The 15671-nt window shown below is 35.4% G+C and overlaps 1 protein-coding gene across 6 annotated transcripts in view; it reads right to left on the reverse strand.

Annotated features, from left to right (window-relative positions):
- The window catches only part of LOC106870949 (uncharacterized), a 98829-nt gene extending 84558 nt beyond the window's left edge, over window positions 1-14271 (reverse strand). For 2 of the 6 annotated variants that reach the window (XM_052972171.1, XM_052972175.1), the window contains exon 1: window positions 11891-12853. The gene's annotated coding sequence lies outside the window, so the exon portion shown is untranslated. Of the gene's footprint in view, window positions 1-10697; window positions 10983-11260; window positions 11425-11485; window positions 11836-11890; window positions 12854-13725 lie in introns of those variants that run through there. The other 4 variants (XM_052972174.1, XM_014917192.2, XM_014917195.2 and 1 more) reach the window with 4 other exon arrangements.
- Window positions 14272-15671: the final 1400 nt, after the last annotated feature.

The raw sequence follows: 15671 nt of genomic DNA on the forward strand, positions 1-15671 counted from the left end.
TGTGTGTGTGTGTGTGTGTGTGTGTGTGTGTGTGTGTGTGTGTGTGTGTGTGTGTGTGTGTGTATTTATATATATGCCTTCTGTCCGGCATTCGCCATGATAGATCGCTGACCACTACACATATATTTTTTTCTCCCTTTGTTTCTTTCTGTGTTCCTTTTCGTTGATGAGCATAGGCTCGAAACATTAAAGACTTTCTCTATTCCTGAGCATTATACTAATGCATTCATTTGTTGTTTACACCACCTGTCTTCGTCTGTTGTTTTTTTGTGAATTCTCCCATATATATATACACATATATACACACAGATATATATACACACATATATAAACGCATTCTCAGTTAACATAATTTTGACCTTTGTTAATCATGTTAGTATTTTCTTTATGTAGAGCTTCTGGATAGCTTCTTTCGTTAACACCCTGGACCCCACCTCCTAACTGCACCCTCCTGTTAATAACTTGTAGTATTCCAAATGATGCTCCAGTATAGGCACATTCTGGAGTGTAAGACCAGTCAAAGAATATTCATCAGGACAATGAATAGTTTATTTCCTTAACAACTAGGAATTTTGCAGTACAGATATTGCATCTCACTGCTGGATATGTCTAACATTGGAAAATGTGGGAGCAAAGAAACACAAAACCATACAGGAAAAATATATCACTGACACCTTGAACCTTTACTTGATAGGGATCACACAGAATTGGTAAATTTCTAATTATCTTAGCTCTGATCATTTTCTTCAGTTTGGTTCTGAGAAAGAGATGCAACAGCTTCAAATGCTTTGTTCCATCTTTAAAAGGAACCGTTGTTGTTTTTATTTTTTTTCACTTTATCTAATGGCATCAAAGAAAAGCAATATAGTTTTGGTAAATGTAGAGCTTAGATGATCTCTCACCTGTAGGTCACACAGGTCAGAGAATATAATAGTCTTATTAACACAACTATGTCCATACCTTGGTGTAATATCAATATTAGCATAGGGTTTATATATATATATATATATATATACAGACACATCTACAGATATATAAACTCATACACATATGCATACTCATTCACACACACACATATATACATACACACATACATGTCACTATACATATGCATATACACACATTTCAGTATTAAAGAAGGAAGTGCACTTGCTACAGTGTTAATAATGATGATTACAGGTAGAGAAAATAAAGAAATAAAAGAACTGTATATGCTATGTTTATAATAGGTGTGTATATGCATACACACAAATATAAATATATATATATATATGTACACACACACATACATAAACATATATATACACACACACACATGGACACAGACAGAAGGAAAGTCCATTTATTTAGTGAGTGTCAAAGTTCATGGTGATAGAATTCTTAGGTAATAGAGGACAAATATGTTCCATTATGTTAATTTGAAGAGATACTGCCTTGCAACAATGAGGCAGGAATCTGTTTAAGAACTGATACCTAAGTAAATTTTGGAGAGAGAGAGAGAGAGAGAGAGAGAGAGAGAGAGAGAGAGAGAGAGAGAGAGAGAGAGAGAGAGAGAGAGAGAGAGAGAGAGAGAGAGAGAGAGAGAGAGTGGACATGATTATCGTCACCAAAAAAGGAAAATGTAATAAAATGAAGAAATAAATGGCAGATATAAAAAGAGAAAGAAAAAAAACAATATCAGAGAATATAAAAAAACAAAAACAAAGTGTGTGTGTATGAGAGAGAGAGGCGGGATGTCAGGTTGATAAATTTTGTGAAAATCAATTTTGTAGTAAATGTTGTGTTGAAGAAAAGCCAATAAGGAGGAAAATAAATAAATTGACAGTTTCCATCGTGGAAGCAAGTTTCAGAGCAGGAGAAACAGCTTATCACCACATTTATTAGCAAAGAGTAAATTGAATTTCCCTCAGGTAACTTAATAGAACTGGTCAAACTACTTGCTGATAGAGAAATGCTAAAACTTGGCTCCCACAGGAACCAAACAACCATGAGGTGTATATCACACACACACACATGTATATATATCATATCTATCCCACATGCTCAGACAATTACCTATGCATATATCGTATCTACCACAAGCACATACGTGAGAGAAACACACAGACACTGAATGAGTGTTAAGCTTGCAAAAGAAAATAAATAGCCAAAAAAGAACAAAACGAAACAAACTAACAAACATATATATAATGAAAGAAACACCTTGCTTATATTCACAGAGAAGTTGCTAAGATTTGACAGTAATGTTACATTGATTGTGGAGTTTGATTCATTGAAGAATTTCCTTTTTGGTAAATTCTTTGGCCTATTCTTTTTTTCATATAAAAATATACTTTCTACATTACACAGAATAAACAACCAAAACATACATACATATAAACATACATACATACATACATACATGCTGTTGTTGGCACTCTGTCGCTTACGACGTCAAAGGTTCCACTTGATCCAATCAACGGAACAGCCTGCTCGTGAAATTAACGTGCAAGTGGCTGAGCACTCCACAGACATGTGTACTGTTAACATAGGGGATATTCAGCGTGACACAGTGTGACAAGGCTGACCCTTTGAATTACAGGCACAACAGGAAGTAAGAGTGAGAGAAAGTTGTGGTGGAAGAGTACAGAAGGGTTCACCACCATCCCCTGTCGGAGCCTCGTGGAGCTTTAGGTGTTTTCACTCAATAAACACTTACAACACCCGGTCTGGGAATCGAAACCGTGATCCTATGACCGCGAGTCCGCTGCCCTAAACACTGGGCCATTGCGCAGCGGGATCAAACCCTAGACCTGTGATTATAAACTGAAATTCTTAATTATTTGGTTACCTATGCTTCAGCTACACATACTTTAAATTCCAACTGAATTTATCCATTAAGGTTTTGTTTTGATTTCTTTACTCTTTTACTAATTTCAAATCAAGAGCTGCAGCCAGGTTGGGCTATTGCCATTAATTTTGTTACACTTTTATTACTTGAAAATCTCTTCTGACATATGACATTTGGAGAATGAGGATGTTTCATGTTGCAGTTTCCTGTCTGCATTTCCTGCTGCAAGGTAGGTTCATCCAGAATTCTTATCAGGAGGAGATCCAGTTTTATTTTGAAAACATTTATATCCATCCTATGAAGGTTGTTCAGGATTTTTCTTTGAGATCAGTGGGGGCATGTGGGGATGAGCCAAAAGAAGAGGGCCAAGGGATTGACTGGAAGAGGAAGCGTGAGAATGAATGTGTGGGGGAGACAGAACAAGGTCAGCCTCTTCTTGCCCAGAATTCACTCCCAGGTTGGTCAGATAGCAGCTGCTTATACTGGGTGACAGGGTAAGGCAGGATCGTCGAAGTGACTACTACTAGACAGGCACAGACAAGACAGGAAGGTAGGTGAACCGCTTTTCATTTCCCACGCATGACAGTTAATTTATGCCATCATCATCATCATGAAGCAGTATAAAGATCTATTGAAAAAAATAATTATGAGGTGAGTAAGTGACTGAACTGACTCCAAAATACTATGGCTACTTATTTTAACAAACCTAGAAATATGCAAATTCAAAGTTCACCACAGCAAGATTTGATCCCGAAGAAAGGCACAAAGAATACATTGGGTAATGTTGTTCAAAATCTCCATGAAGACTAAATAGATGATCCTGGCTATAATGTCTTTCAACATTGGTCTGTTGAATCAGATGTGATATCAAGCTAAACAAGTTTGCAGTTTTTTAATCTTCATTTAGTAGACCTTGAGGAAATAAATATTTATCAAAAGACTTTTAGAAATCCTTCTGTAAACACTTGACAACTGTTTGCAAGTCATTACCTATCTGCAGGTCAGGTTATGTAACCCATTGATATTTTAGATTATTTACTGATTTATTTCAAACTTGTTCTTCCATTGCTTTCAAATTTCCAATTAATTTTCTGCTGTAAATTCAAAAGATTAATATTTGGTTCCTTCTTATTTGATTGCTTCATTTTATCCCAAACATTTCCAAGAAACTATTCCCCAAAATTTAACCAATACTTGTTATGATTATAGAGGCTGACAAGAACATTATAGTATCAAAACATGGAATACTGGATCACTATAAGACATCAGGAAATCTCAAATAATCTCACAAAACAAATATTAAAGTTTTAATTAGCATATTGTTTCCTACACCAAACTAGTATACATCCAGTACTACTTAATATGTTGTGTAGCATCTTCAAATTCCATTGAGGTTGACTTCGCCTTTCATCCCTTTTTGGGGCCAATAAAATGAGTACAAGTTAAACACTAGGGTCAATGTAATTGACTTACACCATCCTCCAAAAAAGGGATTTTACTTACTAGATTTTATCACATTGCAAACTACCAGTCAAGATGACTTAATAACATTCATATTACCATGTCAATATCTTTACCCTCTATAAGCCCTACTCACCACATCACATACCTTTCCACACAACATTTCTAACCCATGATAGTTGTCGTTCACATCATCAAAGTCATTACACATGACAACCTTTACACCCTACAGGCGTTACCCACCCACACCAAAATCCTTAACCAAAACCCAGCAGTCTTAATCTTAGTCTTTCACCTACCCAACAGTCCTTAACCAACATCCCACAGTGTTGACCCAAGAACTCACAGTCCTCACCCAGTCCCACCACACAAAATCCAACAGTGACAGAATCCTTCAAGAACTTATTAATGTCGACACACTGTGTTATTGATATGAAACATAGTTGAATAGAGAAGATTAGTATTGATCATTTTAGAATCAGAAGACATATTGGATTACGGGAATCACACACACACACACACACACACTCACATGCACAAACACAATATTTCTTTAGGCACACATACACAATATACATCATTACTACTACCACTACACACACACACACACACACACACACACACACACATACACACAAAGTTTCTAAAAATATCATGAAAACATACTCAATACCATAAAACTGTTATCTAAAGAATGCTAGAACTCATCTAGACAAATGATGCCAACACTGCAACATACCATGTTCTGATAAGTATTTGTACTCTATTGATTACTGTGGAGAATGCAAGAAAGAAGGAGAGGTAGGAGAGAAAAGTGGAAGAAAGGCAGGAAGAACAGACAGAGAGAAGGATAGAGAGAGAGAGAGGGACAGAGTGAGAGTTGAGTAAGATAGCTATATCCAGTTTGGTTTCCAAATTTTCACTTGTTCTTCACATGTGTGTGAATTTATATTTAGACACACACACACACACACATTCATACCCTCACACAAATATACAGACATGCTCATCTCCATGTCTGAACATGTGTGTCTGTATGTGTATATAGTCTCTCTTTGAATTATTCATGTCCATATCAAAATAAACATGCATGCACCAGTGATTTGAAGCTGTTTACTTCTTTTCAGTGTGAAAAACGTATCATGTTGTTGTGTAAAATGCTCCCCTCCCTGGGGCCTTCATCTGAAGTCACTAGCAACTTTGTAAAGCAATAAATACAAGCTATCTCCTCTGAAGAAATCATACAACAAAACATTGATATTCATGAAGACTACTTTCACAGAAATATGCTAATAGCACAAGTGTAGCAAGAGAATGGCTTTTAAACAATGTGCATGGAGCAGCTTCAATAAATATAGTACAGTAGGTCACACAGACAACACAAGTTCAATTCTAGTCTAGGGAACAAAAATAAAATTTCATCTCATTAATTGTATTAATTATTCTGAAATGATATTATTCTACATTCTTAAATCCACACTGGCCTTTCCCACCACCACAGTGTAATGATAACAGTCAGACTGTTTCTTCCAGGATGGCATTTCATCTGCTCATCCTTCATTACTTGTTATCATTATCAGACTGCCTCTCTCTCACCTACACCTCTCTAATACTATCTCTCTTCCATCACAATACAGGTGTAATGAACTGTGATATCAAATCTATCCATATTCAGTTGTGTCACCCTTCTTTACCACTAACCATTGTTCTTCCCCCACATCACCCCACCACACCCACCCCAAGGAACTCTTAATTCACAGCTATCACTCTCACCATTACCAATTTCTGTTGCTACCCATATCTTTCACTCTCTCCTACCATGATGTATCTTTATTTCTATCCATCTTCCTAATCATGTTTTTCTCTTCAGCCTCATTACCAATATACAGCTCTCACTGTCCCTCATTCTCTAGACCCTTCCCCATCCTCTTGCTTTCCCCCACCCCTCACTCACACACATAATGTCTATAATGTTTGCCTTAAATAAACAGCAATTATGTAGATGAGAGATGACAATTATGTCAAGCAGAGGACAAGGCAACCTCTCTGATGTTGGTTCCACAATACACTCTGTAAATTAATTGCAGATTGAGAGAGACAGAGGAAGGTAGACAGAGGAGCATATGGTGACCTCTCTAGCGTTGGTTCCATGTCAAATTACATCCATTTGACTCTGTAAAGTGGTCAATGATAGGAAGGGCATCCAGCTATAGAAACTAAGCCAAAAGTGGAATGTACAAATGAAATGTGGTCTTCCAACTCATGTAAGACTGCAATAACTACTTAATATGACAAAGGTGATAAAAAGGGTCAGATCAACAACAAAGACAATAAAGACACATTAATAAATAGAAAACAATAAATAGTAATAACAATACAGGATTCCTAACATATGGAGTAGTCAGAGTATCTCACACACAACCCTGGATTACTATAACACACTGAAAGCTTTCAGCTAAGCCCATTTCATCACCCTCACATACTTCACATAAAATTTACCTTCCTCCTCAAGTGGTACTTAATAAAGTTAATGAGAGCTTATATTGAGAAGAGCTATGTCCTCAAACCTTTCTACAATATCTATCAGATGAAATCTTTTACTGTTGCATCAGGCAGAAGATTACTCTTCCTTTCTTGCCAAATGAAGATGATGAGTGGCTCATTATAATAAACTTGGTTGGCAGTTGGATTTGTTCCAAATATGATAACAGCAGTTTGATATAAACCCACAGATCAGCAACACAAGGACAGTAAAAGAGCGTGTGCCAGACTGTTTTGTTAACCTGTGTGGACAGGTGGTTGCTTGTGGTCCCAACATGACCATGTTATTAGATGTTATCTCATATAAGCAAAGCCCTGTTGAATGCCAGGTTAAGGGATCTTAGAAATTGTCCATGCTACCTGGCATAGAGTATTTCAGAAGAGATTACTTAGATTATCCTCATCAACACCCAAACTCACTCCGCTGCTATCATCAGTGATACTCCCCACTAACCTTGTACATAATGTGTGGGTTGAGTTCCCATTGACCACAGCCCAGCTGGTAGAGAGCAATGAACACCTGGCAATATTTTAGATGTTGACCACCCCAAAAGATTGGCTGTGAAAGACGTGTTGTACATACAGCTACCACACCTATACATTATCATCAACATCATCCACAGTGTAATGATAAAAGACAGGTCGCAAATAGCAACCAAGGCTATCCACCATTGTTGTCCTTACCATAAAATAACTTAACAGTGAAAGTGAAAACTTAGGCCAAATTAATTGATGTTTCCATATTTAAATGTTACAAGAAATAGTATGAGAAACTGGACAAATATTCTTAACAGCTTATTAATATAACTATTTAGTTAATTATTTTTAATGGATCCTGCATCTCGCAAGAACAAAGTGTAAAAACCACTTCAAGATAATTCAATGACTCATCTGTTGAAATATAATTCTATTAAAGTTTAAAACTGTAACTTAAGTCACTGAAGTATTGCTTGAAGAAGTGAGAAGGAAAAACGACTTAATGAATGAAATTTCTGAAGACACTAGAGAATAAAGATAACAGTTCCTCAGAGAAATGAAAGAACATATTAGCTAAGGAATTAGGAAAATAAGGAAGAATATGCTGGCCAAAGAATTGAAGGAATCAGCCATTTGCTTGTTTCTTAATTACTAAATCTGATTAGCAGACATAAATAAATACAAATTTTGTTATTTTTATGAAATTTTTTATTTTCTAAGTTTTGTTTTTCCTTTTTGTTTTTTTAATTTCTAATTCCTCAACTCTGTTCAATGTTCACATTGAATTTTTTTCCAAACAATGACAGATGTGAAAATGTTTTATTAATAATTAGTGCAGCTCCTAAGGAAAGACATTGAACTCAAATGACTTGCTTGCTAAAAGGTATTTTGGTACAGTGAACCAATGATTGCACTGGAAATGTATTTGATACTCACTTGTGTCAGAGAGATATTAATAGTAATTTAGTGATAACAGGTGATAACCACACACACAGAGACAAGTAGTTATTCATAGTAAATTAGTTGAATACAGTTGAACACTATAGAAAAATAAGTTGTTCGTAGCAAATTAGTTAATTATAGGCAAGAAGTATATAGAAACAAGGAGTAAGAGTAAATTAGTCATTATAGGTGAGGACTACTACATGGAAATGAAGAGTTAGAGTAAAATTACTTGATTTACAGGTGCAGAGTATATAGGAACAAGTTGATTACAGGTGATGAGCAATACAATACAAGTTGGAAAACAGATTTTTATCTCTCTTAGGAATGTGTAAAATTCCTAATTTTAAAATTCCAAATTCTGTCACTACTGATTAGAAATTGGTTTAAAAATGCACATTTTTAATGAAATGAATGGGAGATGTATATGTATATATATAGGAAAATGAAGAATAAGGCAGAATGCTAAACTGGAAGCATATTTTAATAAAGATTTCTAACCGGCTTTCATTGCGAAGCAAATTTTCAAGAAGGAGAATGAAAATGTTTTTTACAAAGAAGTACAAAATGAAGAAAATAATATATAAAAAAATAATATATAAAAAAATAAATATACCAATACATTATATTGTCTTTGAGCTTTTGAAGCTCAATGGTAGTTCATGTATATAATGGTTGGAAAAATAAGGATGCATGAGAATTGAGAGTTGTGTTAGGTTTTAAAAAGAGTTAAAAGTTTGTGTTAAGCAGGAAGTGTGGTGTCAAAACAGGAAGTGTGTGTAAGGGGAGACAAATGTTTTTAGTTGGAGTTATGAACTCTTTTTCAACAGGAAGTTTATGTCTGTTCCTAGAGAAATAAGATCACTGAGGGGTATGTGTGTTAAGAAATGGTTGGAATTTCTCTATGAAAAGATTCTCCTTGTTGATTCTTTCTTGTGTGGTGATTCTGCCTTTACATTGATAGAAAGGGAATATAAGGCATTTAGTTTTTGTTTCTGGCGCAAGAGTCTATATGGCCACTGAATGGAATTTGGCGGTATTGAGGGAGAATTATTTGTTCTTTATGGACTGCTACTCTTCTACGCAACGGGAGGCTTGTCTGTCCGATATAGAAATTTTGGCAACCTGCGCATATGAGGACAAAAATGAGGTTACCAGAAGAACAAGTTAAATTGGTTTTGATTTTAAACTTTGTTCCTCATTTGAACATAAATTCAGAGCCTTCAAGTAGGTAGGGGCAGGTACCACAATTAGGGCGTGCACATTTTTTAACTGATGGGGGTGGAAGTGTTGCCTTTTGCATTTAAGGACTTCGTGTGTATTGATGATATTGTTCATTTTCGGGTCTGTGGTGAGTAAGGGGAGGTTTTGTTTGATTGTGGTGTATGCTTCGATGTTTTGGGGGTTGTGGGTGGAGATGTATGGAAGTATTTTGGGGTTGGGTGTTGAAAAAGAGTTCACAACTCCAACTAAAAACATTTGTCTCCCCTTACACACACTTCCTGTGTTGACACCATACTTCCTGCTTAACACAAACTCTTGTGTAGTTTGTAACATATCATCCTATGGTAAACTTTGTCAAAGGCCTTGGTAAAGTTGAGATACATCACATCCACATTTAAACGGTTGAACTGCTGACAGCATGCCCATTGCTAAGGGGGTGCACTAGGCGGCACTGTCCCCTCACTATTCAATGGTACACCCTCAGATTTACTGTAATACACTTATTTCAAAACTCCACTTCAGCATTATTACAAATTAGTGCCCACCCAGAATATTCTGAAGAATTTCCAAGCACCAAAGTCTGGCAATAGCCTCGCTGACTGACTGAGAAAGACCCAGTTGGCGAGAATTTTTTGAAGGGTTGGAGTGGACAACTTATCAGTCATAGAACAAACGAGATTATGGAATGTGCACACCTTATACAAAAGTGTTAATTTGCAGTAAAAACAGCTGATAGCGTAGAATAAATAGATGAAAAAAAAAAAAAATAGACGTAGTTTAGGCAACCAATGAAATTATGCATGTATATAAAATATATAAAACGATTAACACAACAATAGCAGCAAAACAGATTAATTAAACAGGTGGGGAGTGGATTAAACACATCTCAACCCTGTGGGATTAGAAATAATATTTTACATACAAAATCTAACGATATTATCACGTTTGCTTACATGTGATGAGTAAGCTTTCTTATTAAACGTTAATTATGTAGTTGGTAGGTAATAAGTTCAAGTTAATTACTTAGTTTAATTAGAGTTTACCAGTGCTCTAACTGATGTGAATTATTAATAATAAACAAATCTTTGAAATTCACCTTAACACGTAAAATTAATATGACTTTCGCCAGTGTGTGTGTGTGTATGTATATAGGTAATCTTCCAGTTTCGAGAGGTAAAAGAAATAAATAAAAATATTCAAGGGAAATGACTGAACGACTTACCAGTATTATCCGTACTACTTTTTCTCTAAAACAGCATGCGACGGAATTTTTTTTTTTTTTGATAAAAGTTTAAAATGTTTTTTTTCTTTTTACAAACAGCATGCGACGGAATTTTTTTTTTTTTAAGGTTAGGGTTAGATGTTGTGCAGCCGGTCTTCCACAAGGCATTTTCGATTTCTCATAAGAAACAATGATATTCAATCACGTGTGTGATTTATATATAAACAGTTGACGTCAATCAAATCACGTGACTTATTTATAAACAAAGTAGTACGGATAAAACTGGTAAGACGTTCAGTTATTTCCCTTGTATTTTATTTACTTTTTAACCGCTCGAAACTGGAAGATTACCCATACATACATATATATATATATATATACACACATATTACACACACACACACACACACACACACACACACACACACACATATATATATATATATATATATATATATATATATATATACAGTGAATTAATCTTGTTTGTGTGGGGTGGGGATATCCGTAGTAGGTTGTTTAAAGTTGGTCTCCAAAAGGACAGATGTTTTGACAATAATCACCTCTTAACATTCCGTGAATTTTTTCTATGAACAAGTTGATGCTTCCGCACACCACAAGTAGATCCAAAGAACGTAGTAAAGTTGTCCAGATAGGAACCACATACAAACAACATACTGGAATCGCTAGAATGTCAACAAAAATTCTAAGGTGTGATGTTTAATGTCTATAAAATAAAGTATAAAATGGTAATTAACTCGGTTTCATTAATATTAGTAGTCACTTACGTCAAATGATATATTTGTAAATCGTGTGAAAAATGTAGCATATTGTTTCAATGTGTTGGTGCCTTCTGTTTTGTACCGGAAGATATACTTTATGTATATACGTATACATTCGACAAGAGGGAGAGAGAAAGTGGGGAGAGACAGACCGGTAGATAGATAAATAGGTAGATAGAAAGATAGATAAACGACTGCATGAGTACATCAACCCAGCTGATGCCAAGTGCACTGCAGAAAGTATGACATGGCAATAAAAACAAACGTGGCCTTATCGCTGATACCAAGCCACCTCATTCATTTCCCATGGACACTTTTAGATAGCAATTTAAATATATCATATGTGTGTGTGTGTTTGCGAATGTGTAACGAAAAGGGAAAACCTTGATCAACATAATTTAACATACTTACAAGTCAGTTTTGTTGCTGTTGTATTTACTATATATACGTCAGTGGGTGCTGGTAGTGAAAAAAAAAATACAACTGTTTGTCCAGCCATCACCAGCGCAACTGTCAACCACTTGACACAGACACAAAGCGATGTTGACAGTCCACCTGCCTCAACCAATTAAATTTCCTTAATCACACACACACACACACACACCGAAAGGCCTTCAGCAAATTTCCTGACTTCTTTTCATTTTCCTAACCATGTAGAAAGTTTAGGGAAATAAAATGTACAGATTCCTGCACAAAACACCTGCGTAATATCAGAGGCATGGTAACGACACAGGTAAGTGCTGACAATGGTGTATGGTTATAATAAGACTGGGCACTAACAGTTTTGGAGTATGTTGACAAGGATGCTAACATCAGTACAACAGTGGTGAATGGTATTAATAATAAATGTTGGGTTCTGACAGTAATAAGGGTGGTGTTGGCAGTAGTACTGTATGGTGATAAGGGTAGGTGCCTGGACCGAAGCATTTAAAAGATTGTGGTGCCCTCATATCTATGTAATTCAAAATATAAACGACTTATTTTTTTAAATCGCAAAGTCATTAATCAGACCCTTAAAATTAATCTTACGTAACACATCAGCTTCTAATTTAGTAAAGATAAGGCAACCCGAATATCATTTTAGCAAACTTAAAGTGATTTCTGTTGTACTGTAAACCATTTATCATTTCTGTTCCCCACACCCTTGATGTCCTAAGCACCTGCTTATTTTGCTTAATGGTTAATCTAGCGTTGGTAGGTGCTGACAGTTGTGGTGAATGTAATAAGAGTGGACACTGATTGAAGTGTATGATATTAAGGTTGGATGCCCACGAATGTGGAGTATGATAATAATAAGGGTGGCAAGAGAGGAGAATAGTGTACCAGTGAAACAAGTAATCTATTATACAATAGGCATAAGGCCAATAAAAACAGTTTTTGAGAAAGATAATAGACATAGTTTATGGAATCAACGCACAGTATATTACTGGTACAGTCTTGAAAGTCAACGGTGACTTGAGTATCATTTGAACCCATATTGGAAAGTATGATTTCCTGTCACCAACAATTGATCTTTAATAATAATAATAATAATAATAATAATAAAAATAATAATAATAATAAAAATAATAATAATAATAATAATAATAATAATAATAATAATAATAATAATAATAATCCTTTCTACTATAGGCACAAGGCCTGAAATTTTGGGTATGGGGACTAGTCGATTATATCGACCCTAGTGTTTCACTGATACTTAATTTATCGACCCTGAAAATATGAAAGGCAAAATCAACCTCGGCGGAATTTGAACTCAGAACAAGAAGATAGATGAAACGCTGCCAAGCATTTGGACCGGCGTGCAAACGATTTTGTCTGATCGGGGGAATAGGTGACAGCAGGACTTACTTTCAGACTCATGAAACGATCTATGACAAAGTTCACGTCAACAGGATTTGAACGCAGAACGTAAGGTAAAAGAACTAAAAGGAACAAAATATTTGCCTGGCGCTTCATCGAGTCACCTATCCAGTTGTATTATCTTTATAATGAATATTGATTTCATTATTTTGTCACAAGAGTGACATGAACATACAACATTACAACACAATCGATAAACAATAATATTCTGATGTAACATGAAACAGCAACAAATTCGAAAATAGCCTGGGAGCAGGTGTACACACACACTATAAACAATACACACATACTTACCTGGACTATCACGGTGAAATGACTATTAACAGGTGTGTATATGTGTATACGCATATTATATATATAATACGTATATTTTATATACTTACCTAGAATATCACGGTAAAAGTATTCCAAGTCAGTTGAAAACGGATTATTTATTATAACAATAATTAGTCTGTTGTGGCTGGAAGAAATTTAACAAGATTCATAATCTTCATTAGTAACAGGAAGTAATCTGAAATTGACGGTATAGTTTTGAAACTGGAAACTAATTATGTGTCGCCTAAGCTCTATATACCAGGTGTATTGGTGTAATTTAAAGTAACATCATCAACAAACACTGATCGTATTTACGTCCTGTCTCTACTTAGAACAAGTTCAGTCAAGTAAGGTATTTCAAATATGTTGTCAAAGAGACAACAGTGAACAAGTAGAGTTATGGTTCTTGTTGCACTCAATTGCTGGCTTAAAGTCGTTTTCCAACCACCTGTTTTACTTTACACACACCTACGTGTGTAAGTACATTTATGTTTATATTTATATGTATGTGAATAGATAGATAAATGTTAGTCATCAACACTGAACGTTTTTAAAACGGATGATATATAAACTTGTGACAATACTAATATGAAGCAGATTATACGAGGTCCGTACCCAAAGTGATACAAAAGTTGTCATTACATATTTATCTACGGATATAGGTCGTTCAAATTTCCAATGTCAGTAGAATAACTCTGCCTCTATACAGGTATTGCTCAACATAGTCTCCAGCTTAAGTAATAGATTTGCATAAACGTTGAATATTAACTTTCGAATCCTCTTTGAAAAAATTCAGGTGTGCTCTTTTGTACTCACTTCTTCATCACTTTCACCTTGTCTGCGGGATCAAATCTTTGTCCCCGAACAATGTCCTTTATTGGACTGAGCAGAGGAAAACCGGAGAGTACCAGGTCTTGACTGCACAGTGGATTGGCGTACCACTGGTCAGCCCTATTTGCAGAGTGATTTATTGCCAAAACCGTATGGTCTGGCATTTTTATGATGAATGTCGGTTGTTTTCAGAGTCTTATTAATTCTCTTACTTTCAGTATCTTCTCTAAGCTATCTGAGTGTCTCAATATACTACTTGCAGTTCACAGTGCCGCCACATTCCAGAAAATCATAGAGAATGACACATGTCATCCCAAGAAACAGTCACATGACTTTCTGTACTGATTAATGCTAGCTGATTAATGATTAATGCTTCTTAGGCCTTGGAGAAGAGATGACATGTGTCATTCTCTATGATTTTCTGGAATGTGGCGGCACTGTTAACTGCAAGTAGTATATTGAGACACTCCCATAGATTGAACCTTCGATTCCAGATCCAAATAATATTTCCTGTCACCAGATCAAAAGAAAACTCGTCTTGAGACTCGTGTAAGGCATAGTCAATAAACCTTGTGGTAATGACTGAGGTTAGGGTTTATTATTTTAATATATTATACATATTTGAATGTTTACATTTGGATAATGCATGTAGTAAATGTTGATAACAAAGGAATAATTATTATCGTAGAGTGAAACGTGTACAAAATAAATGTCTATCAATAATGAGGAAAATTAGACAAACTTACATGTATCTAAATTGGGGGAAATTATTCTATATATGCTACATCAAAATTAACATCTACCCAAGAAAGGAAGGATGCCAAATAAGAAGCTTTCTGTAACTGCCAGTGACTACTCAGACAGTCAGCCCAAGTAGTAGCTTATTTCTGCTTACAGAAGGTGGTTCTATAGGCAATTTGTCACTAATTAGCTAAAATAACATGTGACAGTAGTGAGTCTACCTTTTTGTATGCATGAGGTCACTGCATATGCAATAATGAAGCCAGTAACTTCAAGGAAGCGGATAAGTCAATTACATGAACTCCACTACTCAACTGGTCCTTATTTTATTGACCCCAAAAGGATGAAAGGTAAAGTCAGCTTGAGTAGAATTTGACCTCAGAACATAGGAACGGACAAAATGCCACAAGTGTGTTTACAATTCTACCAGCTCACCACTTTA

This window comes from Octopus bimaculoides, chromosome 12, assembly GCF_001194135.2.
Source record: "Octopus bimaculoides isolate UCB-OBI-ISO-001 chromosome 12, ASM119413v2, whole genome shotgun sequence".
Lineage (NCBI taxonomy): Eukaryota > Metazoa > Mollusca > Cephalopoda > Octopoda > Octopodidae > Octopus > Octopus bimaculoides.